The following is a 12,972-nucleotide window of genomic DNA, read 5'->3' as shown; positions in this document are numbered from 1 at the left end:
GTTATTATGTAAAAAAATTATCACTTTTAAATAAAATATTTGAGTTTAGACCTTATACTTACATTGCATTATACATATAATGTAAATTAAGTAATATCGGTGTCTAGTTTAAGAAATTTAAATTAATGTATATACATGAATTTAACATTTTAAGATTATCATTTTTCTCCAAATTAAATTTTTTAATAAACTTCTTTAATTTAATTCTTCCAAATTTTGGCAAGTATTAATGATATTTATGCATAATTGATCTGTACAAAAAGTTTTATATATATATATATATATATATATATATATATATATATATATATATATATATATATATATGGGTCATTTTAAAGAAAAAAAAATGTTATTTTATTTTGGCATCTAGTGTTCTAAAATAATAAAATTAAATCTCTAATTTGTTAAACAAATAATTTTTTATATTGACCTTTGTTTTCATAATTGATCATCTAACTATTTAATAATTTACAAATTGGATGAGTTATATATATATATATATATATATATATATATATATATATATATATATATATATATATATAGGTTCAGGTTCATTTGAGACTATTCTAATTTTGTGAGACCGTAAGACCAAATCTAAAAATAATTTTAAAATGCAAAATAAATGGAAAAATCCAAAAATTCTTTTTTTAAATATTATTTTCGGAACTTGAATTAACTAAAAAAAATAAAAAAAAATCCCATTTTTTTTGAAAAATACGTGAAATATTCTAATAGAATATTACACTGACATATTCTAAACAATAATTTTAAAATGAAAAATAAATGGAAAAATCTAAAAATTCTTTTTTTAAATATTATTTTCGGAACTTGAATTAACTAAAAAAATAAATAAAATAAAAAACAATCCATTTTTTTTGAAAAATACGTGAAATATTCTAATATAATATTACACTGTACATATTTTAAAAAATAATTTTAAAATGCAAATTAAATGGAAAAATCCAAAAATTCTTTTTTTTAAATATTATTTTTTGAACTTGAATTAACTAAAAAAATAAAAAAAATACGTCTCACGGTCTCACAAAATTAGATCGTCTCACATGAACCTAACCATATATATATATATATATATATATATATATATATATATATATATATATATATATATATATATATATATATATATATATATATATATATATATATATATTGAAGTTTCTAAGGGATAATTGGTAACTTTAAGGTAGGTTTAAGTGATCGGATCAAAGAAAATTTATTTAGTTAAAGTTCAAGGAACCCAAAAACTATTTGGATTATGACTCACATAATTAATATTAACATGATATGCATATATGTTGTATTTCTATCAAATATGATGTACAATATTTATGTAGCATAGAATAATATATTTTATCATGATATGCATAAGTGTTACATTTCATCCTAACTGTGATTGTGATTTCAATATTTATGTGGCGTAGATTTAATGGTTACCAACTTTATACTTAGTCAAATAATACTCGAGTTATACAACAAAGCATTTCAAATTTCTTGGGAATGTTAAAATACTTGGAAGTAGTGGTTTATTCAGCCATTTACACCTCCAAGAATCTAATGAAAATACACATATAATTCAAGGGCCCATTTCAATTAATATTTCACTAGGAGCAGCTACGATTTATGTATAGGTGGGTCATATGACCCACCGATGCTTTTTTTAACTTTAATTACAATTTATGTAGAAAACATTAGGACTTACCTTCAATTTTTTTAAAGAACCGCCTTATACCGTTCGACAAAAAAATTGAAAGAAAAAAAAAAGATATATAATATTGACAATAGAATACTATCTTTTTTGTTTCCATGAAGGAGTCCTGTATCGACTCTAAGAATAAAGTTTTGGGGTTTTTATTATACTAGACGTTTCATCTTTCACACATTCATATTATGAAGCTTGATGATGTGGTTTACTCCAAGTTTAAGTTAACTTTAGTCACAAAAAAATCCAGGACCGAATTGGATTTGGTCTTTTACCACCGTTTTATACATGTTGAACCAATTATTTTTATAGTTGAACCGATTTGGTTGAAGCGTTTTTCTCTTGAACCTACCCAGTTGAACATGATTAAGAAACAAAATGATTTCCTATTTTAGATTCTCCACTAATTAAGAGATTTCGTTGAATATATTTTGAAAATACAATTACAAATGAACCCACTTAATAGATTGACACTGAAACCCATGAAACTCAAGAACCTATAACACATTTACTATGATATTATTATGTAGTATTCTCATTTTGCTTGTATTTCTAATTTCCGTCGAGCATCACTTGTAGTTTCACAACTTCCTTCACAAAAATATGTGACACCTACATTTGCTTTGGCAAACAACATTAGGAGAAATTACTAAAGTTCTCTCAACACATTTCCAAACAACTTCATTTACTTCCTTCAAGATGTAATTTCATGTGAATCACTCACTCTTCGACGATCAACATAGGTGCTTTCAAACCTGACCCACCAATGCTATCTATTGAAACCAAGTTCATGTTTGTGCAATTTAAAGTTGTCATTTTGAACTAGTGATCCTAAGTGAAAAATTGGTCTTAAAAATTGTTTTCCTTTTAAAAAACGAGAATAATAATAATAAAAAAAAAAAAAAAAAAAAAAAAAAAAAAAAACTGTGAAGATTTCGGAATAACGCTTTGTGAAAATTGTTTATACCTAAAATCAATTAGAAGACACATTCTCACATACCAATTGTTGAAAAAAAATATGTTGAAATATATTATGTGATTTGTATGACAAAATGTCTTGTCAAGAGTTATGGAATAACTTGGTTTTAATTTTCTCAGGAACAACTAAAATGACAATAATATGAAAATTAAGTTTGAATGATATCAAACATGAAGTGAAGAAGAAATAAGATGAATGAACATGAAAATAAAATCTCATAAGTTCCATTATATTGATCTTGATGAAAGGATCAATATAGTATTTGGACGTACCTATAATCTTAAGATATAAATGGAAACATACATTATTTTTGACAAATACTTAACAAGTATAGCTTCTTTAAAAGGAAAAATTAAGAATTATTCTTCAATATTACTTAGGCATGATGATTATTGTTAGGAGAGAAAATTAGCAGTGACGGAGCGTGAACCTTTGAGTTGGGGGCCGAAAGTATAATATGTATAATAATTGGAAAACAGGGACCACAATCAATTTTTTTTAGTTGTAGGCCTAATATGTAAAAATTTTAATAGTATATGGACTAGTTTTTAAAAAAACCAGGGGGGGGGGGGGGGGGGGAACCCCTAGCCCTCAAGAAGATCTATCCATGAAAATTAGATAGGATTTATGGGAAAGTGATGTAATGTTGGATTAATTTAGAATCAGGGACAAAATCTCATCCAAGGGTGTTTTAGGAAAGTTTCCTTTTTAAACATTTTTTGTGTTATATTAGGATACTAGTTTTATTAGTATAAATAAGGTTAATGTTTAAGATGTTTAAGTTAAGATTTCCAGCAATAGAACTTTTGTTTACCAAGTAATCCTAGAGTTTTTCTCATTTTTTCTCTCCTGTATCTTTTCTTGGTTTCTTCCTTAGGCACCAAGGTAATATCAGGTTGTTTCCTTACACTTGGTATCAGAGCTTAGGATTCTTGAAGACGTATGGCGGTCGGTTTGAGAGTCAGTGTCAAGAAAGTGTAGCCTTTTGTTGCGGGGTAAACGCATTGAGAATCAGGTTACGTTGAAGGGGGTGTGATTCGGTTTTGATTGCAAGCAGCCCCAATTTTTCTTGATCGGGCTTGTTCTAAGGTAATGAGAGACTAACCGGAGGCTCGGAATAAACAGACGAGAAGACGTCAAAGCGGGTGGCTTTGATTTAGTTTGTTTTGTGGGTGTCAGAAGACGGTAAAGGTGGTTGTGACCTTGTCTTGTTGTTCGGTGGAAGAGTGCTCTCGGAACAAGGTAGATTATAGAGGTCGGGGTTGCAAATAAGAGAATAGGATGTCGATGGTTAAAGAAGGAGGTTCGATGACGTATCAAGTTTCGGTTTTAACTCCAATGAATTATCCAATATGGGTAATCAAAGTTAAAGCGATTATGGGTGCACACTACATAAGGGAGACGGTTGAATCGAGGGCGTTCGGTGGAAGAATCTATCAGATTAGGAGCGATCGACAAAGATATGGTTGTCAAGACAAGAAAGGAATGGACAGACAACACTATATCAACATTATGGCGGTGGAAGTTCAAATCTAGTGGCTTTGGATGTGGTCGAGGGAAGGTCTTGAACTGGGATAAGTCAAGATGGTAATGAACGTGTCAACGGAATGTTATGTTATATGTTACAAGTGTTGTGACAAATCAAATGGGTTAAGAGAACACTTGGATCTGACCGAGGTTGAGGGTGTTCGGGAAAGTCGAGAATCAAGAGAGTTCGAGAAGACGAGATGAAGAAGTTGTTAGGAATGAAGATGTGTGAAATTCTAAATTAAGGGAGGGAATGTTGGATTAATTCAGAATTGGGGACAATCTCATCAAATGGTATTTTAGAAAAGTTTCCTTAAGGTTTTTTTGTGTTAGATCAGGATACTAGTTTTATTAGTATAAATAAGGTTAATGTTTAAAATGTTTAATTTAAAATTTCTAGCAATAGAACTTTTGTTTACCAAGTAATCTAAAAGTTTTTCTCGTTCTTTCTTCTCTCTTGTATCTTTTCTTGGTTTCTTCCTTAGGCACCAAGGTAATATAAGGTTGTTTCCTTACATGTAATACACAAATTCTCTCAAGGTTAGTGTCAAAATATGGTTCGCGTGTTGTGGCATGTTTATTAGGGAGGTGAGAGTCATTTCCATTCAACCCATTCAACCCATTTTAACATTAATTTTTCTGTCTCTCCTCTCTCTTCTATCTTTCTCAACCCACAACATATATAAACTCTATTTTTTTCAACTCACTCAATTCATTTGTCACATCATTATTTTTTATTTAATTAAATTAGACAATATAAAATAAAATAAAACATACTACTAACATTTTTTTTCCTTTAAAGATAAAGTTTTGGTAATGAGTGAATTGTGTATTCATCTTTATATAAACTTGTAAAAAAAAGAAAAGAAAAGAAAAGAAAGAAAGAAAGGCACGCATGAATAAAATGATCAAAAGCTCCCATGAATTAAAACTAAAAGAAAAAAAAAATTTTAAAAATGGTAGGAGAGAGTTGCATGCATATTAAATTGTGTCACATTGAATAGTAAAAACCTCTTTCTCAATTGAATAGTCAAAAAGTCACATTCATCTACAATTTTCATGGGTTGGTTAATCTAATGGAATACAATTAATGGTCTAAACCGTTAAACCCTTTGTGCTAGGTGATGCAAGATGGTGGTACCTTACAATTCTCGACACGACACGCAACACGACACGAAATAAATGGGTTTGGATTGAGTTTTTCAACCCGCTAACCTGCCAACCCGCCAACCCGTTTATTAAACGGGTCATATATGGGTTTATCAAAAAATAAACGAGTTGACCCGCCAACCCGTTTATATTCTTAATAAAAAAAATTATTTTATTTTTAAATGTATTTATATATCAAGTATTAATATTTAATAAGTATTACAAAAATATACCATTTATTCATAGACCATTTGACTGTTTTGACATTATGACTCGTGGTGAATGGTCTAATGTCATAAGTCGTAACCTATAAGACTAAGTTTGTAACATGTTTCTATGAATGTTTTTAATTTTCATTTGGATGTTTAAGACATAAATATGTAAAATTCGGACCTATGAACCCAAATCTGACCCACGAACCTGCCAACTTGTGAACCCGTTTAAATAAATGGGTTGGTGGGTCATATATGGGTTTATGTTCCAAACCCGCCAACCCGTGACCTGTATATTTAAATGGGTTGTGTTTGAGTTGACATATTTTGACACGCCAACCCGCCAACCCGCGACACGCCAACCCGAACACGACACGATTGCCAGGCCTAGTGGTACCCCCGATGCCGCCTAGCTCATTTCCAAAACACTATACGACCCGTGCCACCTTACTCATATTTTCGAGACTATTTTTGTAATGTTCTCCTACACGAGATCCATTTTGTAAGTTTGCTATTAGAAAGAGACAATTTCTATAATTTTATAAAACATAGGAACCAACTCTGCAAATTTCTATTACGCAAGGACCATTTCTATATTTTTATGAAACACATGGACAATTTCTATTGTTTTGTGAACATAGGGACAACTGCTATAAATTCTCTGTTAAGCAAGGACTATTTCTATAAATTTTTGAAACGCTCCATTTCTGTTATTTTGCTATTAGGCAAGGACCATTTATGTAGTTTTATAAAACATAAGGATTATTTCTGTCAAATTTTCTATTAAATATGGACTATTTCAATGATTTTATGAAATATCCTGGTAAAGGTAAGAAGTACAGTAATATAGTAATTGGCAACAGGGTAATGACAAAAGATGGTAATAATAACTGTGATGTTTTTATGCATTGCTTCGTTTTAGAAGTGATGATGAGACACGTATTGTTTAAACTAGTGGTAATATTTGTAAAGTTACGAATCATAAAAATTTATTTCGATGTGTTTGGTTCAACTACCAACAATCATAAATAGGAAGTTTCTTCGAGATTGATAAATATCATACACAAAAGATCTAAGAGGAACTAGTTAATGTTGACCTACTAAATTTCTATTATCCTATTCCTATATACATTAATTATGCTAATTTTAATGTGAATAGGCATATGCAAACATGTATGTTTCTACTAAAAAAAAATTATTTTGACGTGTTTGCTATCATTGATTTTAATTTTTCATATGATGGTTCGTAATATTTTGAGTCTTTTCATCCGATAATATTTTAAAGTTCTCTAAAAAATATATAAATGAATGAATTCATGGAACTTCTGGTTTTACAGCGAGTTATTTCTAGTGCATTTATAGCACATCGGCACTATGTGTTTTTGACAATTTGTCATACTTTTGGAAACGGTAGAAATTATATTGATTGCATAGGTTGGAATTTAGTGGTGATTAAAACGTGTGGTCCATGTTGTCGTGCCCAAAGTGTTAAAAACTAGACAAAATCCTATCATCTTTCTTCTACAGTCTACACTTCTTCATTTTATTTATCAAATGTAATTAAATTATAAAGGGATTTTCATTGTACTCACTAAATCATGATTTTAGGTCGTGTTTCTACTACGCTTAATGAATTATATACATAGACAGATGATGAAACACATTGTGTGGAATGCGAGTTGTGGAGTATTTCAACAACTTAGAAAGTTTTGGAATAATAAAAATAGACATGATCGAACTTGTATTATACTCGACAAAATATAGAGAAAAGGTTTTTGTACTTCAAGATATTCTCAATCAAATAGTCAGATTTATTCACTAACATTATTAGATATTGAGGTGATATATTTTCTTAAGGTTATATTTTTCCAAAAGATAATTAACATCTACTTAAGGGTGTGTTTGGGATTACTTTTTAAACATAAAAGTCATTTTTATATAAAGTTTAAAAGAACTTTTTCTAAAAGAAGGTGTTTAAAATGTGTTTGGCTTGACTTTTAAGACTTTAAGTGATAAAAACTAAAAGTCATAAATATGAATTCCTATATATTGTCCAACCAACTTTTTCTTCTTAACTCAAAGTTGATTTTAAAACAACTTTTCAATTTAACAAATAACTTTTGCTAATTTTAACGTTTTGAAAAGGTCAAAAATCAAAAAGATGATTAAAAAGGAATCTCAAACACCTTCTAAGTTTAAAAGGATAATCATGGTACTCTGAATTTGAGTTAAGCACAGTAAAAAGGAGGATACTACATTCGTACGCAAAGAAAGTATGCCCTTGCGCACCTTTCATACTTCGTCCCCTTTAACATTAGGTACTAAACAATGTAACATCACTATATTGTTGGATGTATATGATTGTTTAGACTTTTTGTATGTTTTCCTAAACAGCTGATATGTTGTCTTATTCTTTTTCGACTTCAATTGTAGGTTCACGAACATATGGTGGCAACAAAGCTTGTGGGTCACATGTGAGAAGATTGTTTTAAGGGCAAGCTTAATGGTAGTCGCTCTATCGAAGATTATGATGAAATAATCAATGTGATTGATGCATCCCAACAAGTTTCTCAAAAACCATGTCCAAGTGTGTCCTCAAACTCGATGTTCCCACTTCGAAGGCAAAAGAGGGTATTTGATTATTACCGTCGATAACAACCACAATAAACATGGTGTCGAAGTACCTGTATTTCAAATGGACAACGTCTATAATGACAAATGAACGCATATGATACTTGACTGTGTGAATCCACAACTGACACATGTTACTAACTCATAGTAATAAATTTATCAGAATGTGATGTTAATTTTTTTCTCTTTTGAAACAGCCAACCATATATTAGAAGGAATATATATATATATATAAAGAAGCTAGAGAACAAGAAAAAAATATTACAAATTGTTTAAAGGAAATTGCATCCAACAACTCCAATTAAAAGAACACTTTCTATGACTATTACTAACCCAAAGAAAAATAAAAAATCCCCAATTGAATAAAAACTAATCCTTTCTCATCTTACCATGTTCAACAACCTTATTAGTACTATATCTCCATAAGTACCAAAGCATAGTACAAACCACCACATCAATCACACTTCTTTTATTAGTCCTACCTCAAAGATTATCCACTTTATCGGATAAAGTGGCCATGTAAGAAAAAGAAGTAACTGGATGTCTAACCATTTAAATACTCCATTTCAAGTTCTAGCTGCCACCTTGTATCTAACAAACAAATGGTCCAATTGTTGCACATCCAAGTTACAAATCGGACATAAAGCACTAGGAATATCAATCCCAAGGTAATCAAGGTTACTTCTTGTCAACAATCTATCCATCATAATTCTCCACACAAGAATATTAACCTTCTAAGGAATGAATCCATTCCATCTAGTCAACATATCAGCACTCCGAAAAATCTTTTTATCTATCCACCTTCTAGTATTTGCTATAGGCTAGTTCTCATCTTTTCCTATATTTCAAACTCATCCATCCACTTTATCTATCAAATTCACTTGCAAAAGAACAGTCAATAATTCATCTAGTTGAGAGCTTTCCTCCCTTCCTCTAATAATCCGACGCCAACACCACCCCCAACTCTCTATCAAGTTTTATCCCAAATAACACAATTCTACACCATCTCCAAACGAAAAAGACGCGGGAAAGAATAGACAATTTTTGATCTCCAATCCACACATCATTCCCAAATTGAGTGCTAGTCCCACTCAGTTTTTCTTTTACCATCGAATAAGGAATAATGTCTTTTTCTTCAAGCAGATTAGTGGAAGCAGTAATCTTGGCCCGAAGACCATTCCCACGACTTGCATTATTGTCCAAACCAAAACCTCCATTTTCAACATAAATTGCTTTCATAACTTTCACCCATATTAAATCACCATTGTTAAAAAAAATATCATCTTCGTTTTTTACGGAGAGCAAAATTAAAAGCTGTCAAACTCTCAAATATTGAAACCTCCTTGAGACATATTCACAAAAACTAAATCCCATTTCATCCAAGGTATTTTTATGACAAAATCTCCACCCCGAAAGAAATTAGCACGATAACATTCTAAATTTTTTCAACCGCAACAGACATAAAAAATGGACATATAATAAATTTCCAAAGCACTCAAATAGCCTTAATTAAAACTGACCGACCTCCAATTGAAAAGGTTGAAGTTTTCCACATTGATATCTTCTTCTTGATTTTATCAATAATCGAAATAGTAAAACATGATGTTAATTAAATTATATCTTACCATATGACCAAAGGCGATAAAGAATAGATGAAACCAGTCTTCATTGCCTGTATTAATATTGGTCACTATGCCTAGATTTGCCAACTCTATGTTGAGACAATACATGTGGAGTCTTGAAAACAAATCTTCATCTATACATTTGAACATGTCGAAGTGTATGGTTCGTAGCGCCATTTCTAGGTTATGACAATACATTCGGAGTCTTGAAAACGACTGTTCATTTGTACCTTTCAACATGTCAAGTGTATGGAAATGTGAACTTTAGATTAGGAAATGTGAACTTTAGATATGTTTTGATATCTTGGACAATTTATTTTCCCATATATATATATATATATATATATATATATATATATATATATATATATATATATATATATATATTCTACCATGCTTTGCCATAGAATATTCAATATATGTCTATAAGAACTTTCTTCTTTTCTTGTCAATGATTAGGATATATTTGTATTTTAGACCATATGTGTTGATTCTCAAATACTCGAACAGTTAGGTGTTATTTGTTTTTTAAGATATATATATATATATATATATATATATATATATATATATATATATATATATATATTCTACCATGCTTTGCCATGGAATATTCAATATATGTCTATAAGAACTTTCTTCTTTTCTTGTCAATGATTAGGATATATTTGTATTTTAGACCATATGTGTTGATTCTCAAATACTCGAACAGTTAGGTGTTATTTGTTTTTTAAGAGATATAAGGTTTATAGTCTGCGGATCACATCTATAGAAGAAAATATGCATCAAACGTCTGCAGTTTGTAAGAATAAAAAAGACTATTTGTTTTTTAACATTTGCAGACTGATAAAATAAAATAAAATATAAATAAACTGGTTTTTTAAACTTAAAAGAGTTTTTCAACATTGAAATTTAAATAATTTTAGTTTTACAACTGAAATATAATTTATACGACTACTACCAATTCTTTTAAATCTATTCATTCCATATAATTCGAAACGGCACATTAGGTTGCTTGTATTAAGAAAATGATTTATCGTTCAAACTCTTTTTCGTTATAAAATTATGAAGCGCAAAACATACAATTGTAATGTTCTTTTGTATAACCAACCAAAATTTTGTCATCATCTTCAATATGATATAATTGATTTTTTTAAGAAAACATTGTATAATTACAAAAAAAAAAAAAAAAAAAAAAAAGAAAACATTACATTAATTTGTATATATTATAATCTTTACAATTTGTATCTATCATAATTTTCATATAAACTTCTACACATAAACCTCATATATTAAACACAATAACTAAACAAAAAAATACAATCTAATATATTAATCTTATTGATTTTTTAAAAAGTAATTCAATGGTTTTAGAAAAGAGATAGTTTTAATTTACAAAAATTTAAAAAAAAAAAGTAAATGATCTTTAATTATATATAAAAGAATTTAATCATTATTATTGTCTAGAAAATGTATGGGAGATATGTATTCCCGCCCGTAAACTTTGCTCCATATCTTTTTGAAGAGAACATGCAGACATTTTGACGTCTGCGATTTTCTAAAAAACAAACAATTTGTGAGAAATACATACACAAATGTCTTCTCACCCACAAACATAATTGCTCAAAAAAAAATTCCCTAACAAAACAAACAACACCTTAGTATCTTCGATTTTAACTGCCCTGTTATGTCATTCATAGTTTTTATAAAGACATGTGGTTTGAAACCTATTTTACATGACTTTGTGGTCTTATATTGAAAACATTCTATGCATTTATACCCTGACGCTAACATCAATTCTCTTTTATCCTTAAACATTTGTCGAAGTGAGACGTGTGTGGTAGGTTGATACATTTGTGGTACTCTATGCTTAATATCAAGTTCAGTTTGCGACAATGGTTTGGATTCGGCTTCACATATTTTTTTTCTCTTGTCACATAGCCTCGAATTTGATCTCTCAGGTGTTAAGGTGGTGGGATATCCCGATCCTGATTCTTATGTCCTATACAGAATAGTTGTCTTGGTTTGATGCTTTACGGATAAGGAAGCAGGCTAAGGAGGTCCTAGAAGGTGTTTTTTTGGTGACTTGGTGGTATATTTGGCGTTTTCAGAATGATTTGTTGTGTGACAGACATAGCCAAAAGAAATCTACTTTGTTTGATTCCATTGTTTCTCAGTCGTTTTTTGGTGTAGTAATAGACGTAGGACCTCGATTAATTGGGGAAGATGGTTGCAAAACCCTATGGAAGCTATTTTGTAATTGTTCTTTTTTTTTTCTAGCTTTTTGTTAGTTTTATCGAATCTTTTTCCGTTCAAAAAAAAAATATCAAGTTCTATGTTAGGCATTAGGGGAGAAATAAATAAGATATTTATCATTAATATTCTATAACTATTACTTATGTTTATCATCATAGTTATAATCATTATATCCACTATCTTTGTCCACAAAATCACCAAAATTTTCTCCTGATATGATATACCCTTAGAATACTCATAATTATCCCAAAATAAAGATGAAAACCTTTAGAATATTCATAATTATCCCAAAATAAAGATGTTTTGCCATATAGAGATGAATCACCAACAATGCTTTACCATCTTTCTCATAAAACAGACCTAATTTTACCCTAACAAGAAGGGGTGAGCAAAACCGAACCCATAAACCTAAAAACTGACAAAATCGAAACCACAACGGAAACCGATGGTTTGGGTTTGAGTTTTTCAAAAACCGAAATCACAACCGACCCAAATCAATCCATGCTCACCCCTACTAACAACTCAATATTTCAATAAATAAGCAATGAACAACTCAACAACAAAACAAAACAATCAATAAACAAGTCAACAAGAAGTCAAGAACTAATTTTATTCAAGCAAACAACTACTATGTTCACCAAGAAAATTAGTAATTTCACTAAAAAGACAACTGATTTCATAAACCTAAAAGATTCATATTTGTTTCATTTTAAGGTTTGGAGAAAACACAATTTCAACTTCGAGGAAGCTCAAAACCAATAAGAATCGACTATGGACAGCAGCTTCAAGGAGGATCGACCACAATGTTGGTTTTTTTTTTTTTTTTTTTTTTTTCTTTTTCTTTTTCTTTTTAAAACCTCTATTGCTATC

Source organism: Lactuca serriola, chromosome 5, assembly GCF_051521515.1.
Source record: "Lactuca serriola cultivar US96UC23 chromosome 5, Lser_US96UC23_V15, whole genome shotgun sequence".
Taxonomy (NCBI): Eukaryota; Viridiplantae; Streptophyta; class Magnoliopsida; order Asterales; family Asteraceae; genus Lactuca; species Lactuca serriola.
The sequence above is the reverse complement of the archived record's forward strand: the minus strand, read 5'-3'. Positions refer to the sequence as shown.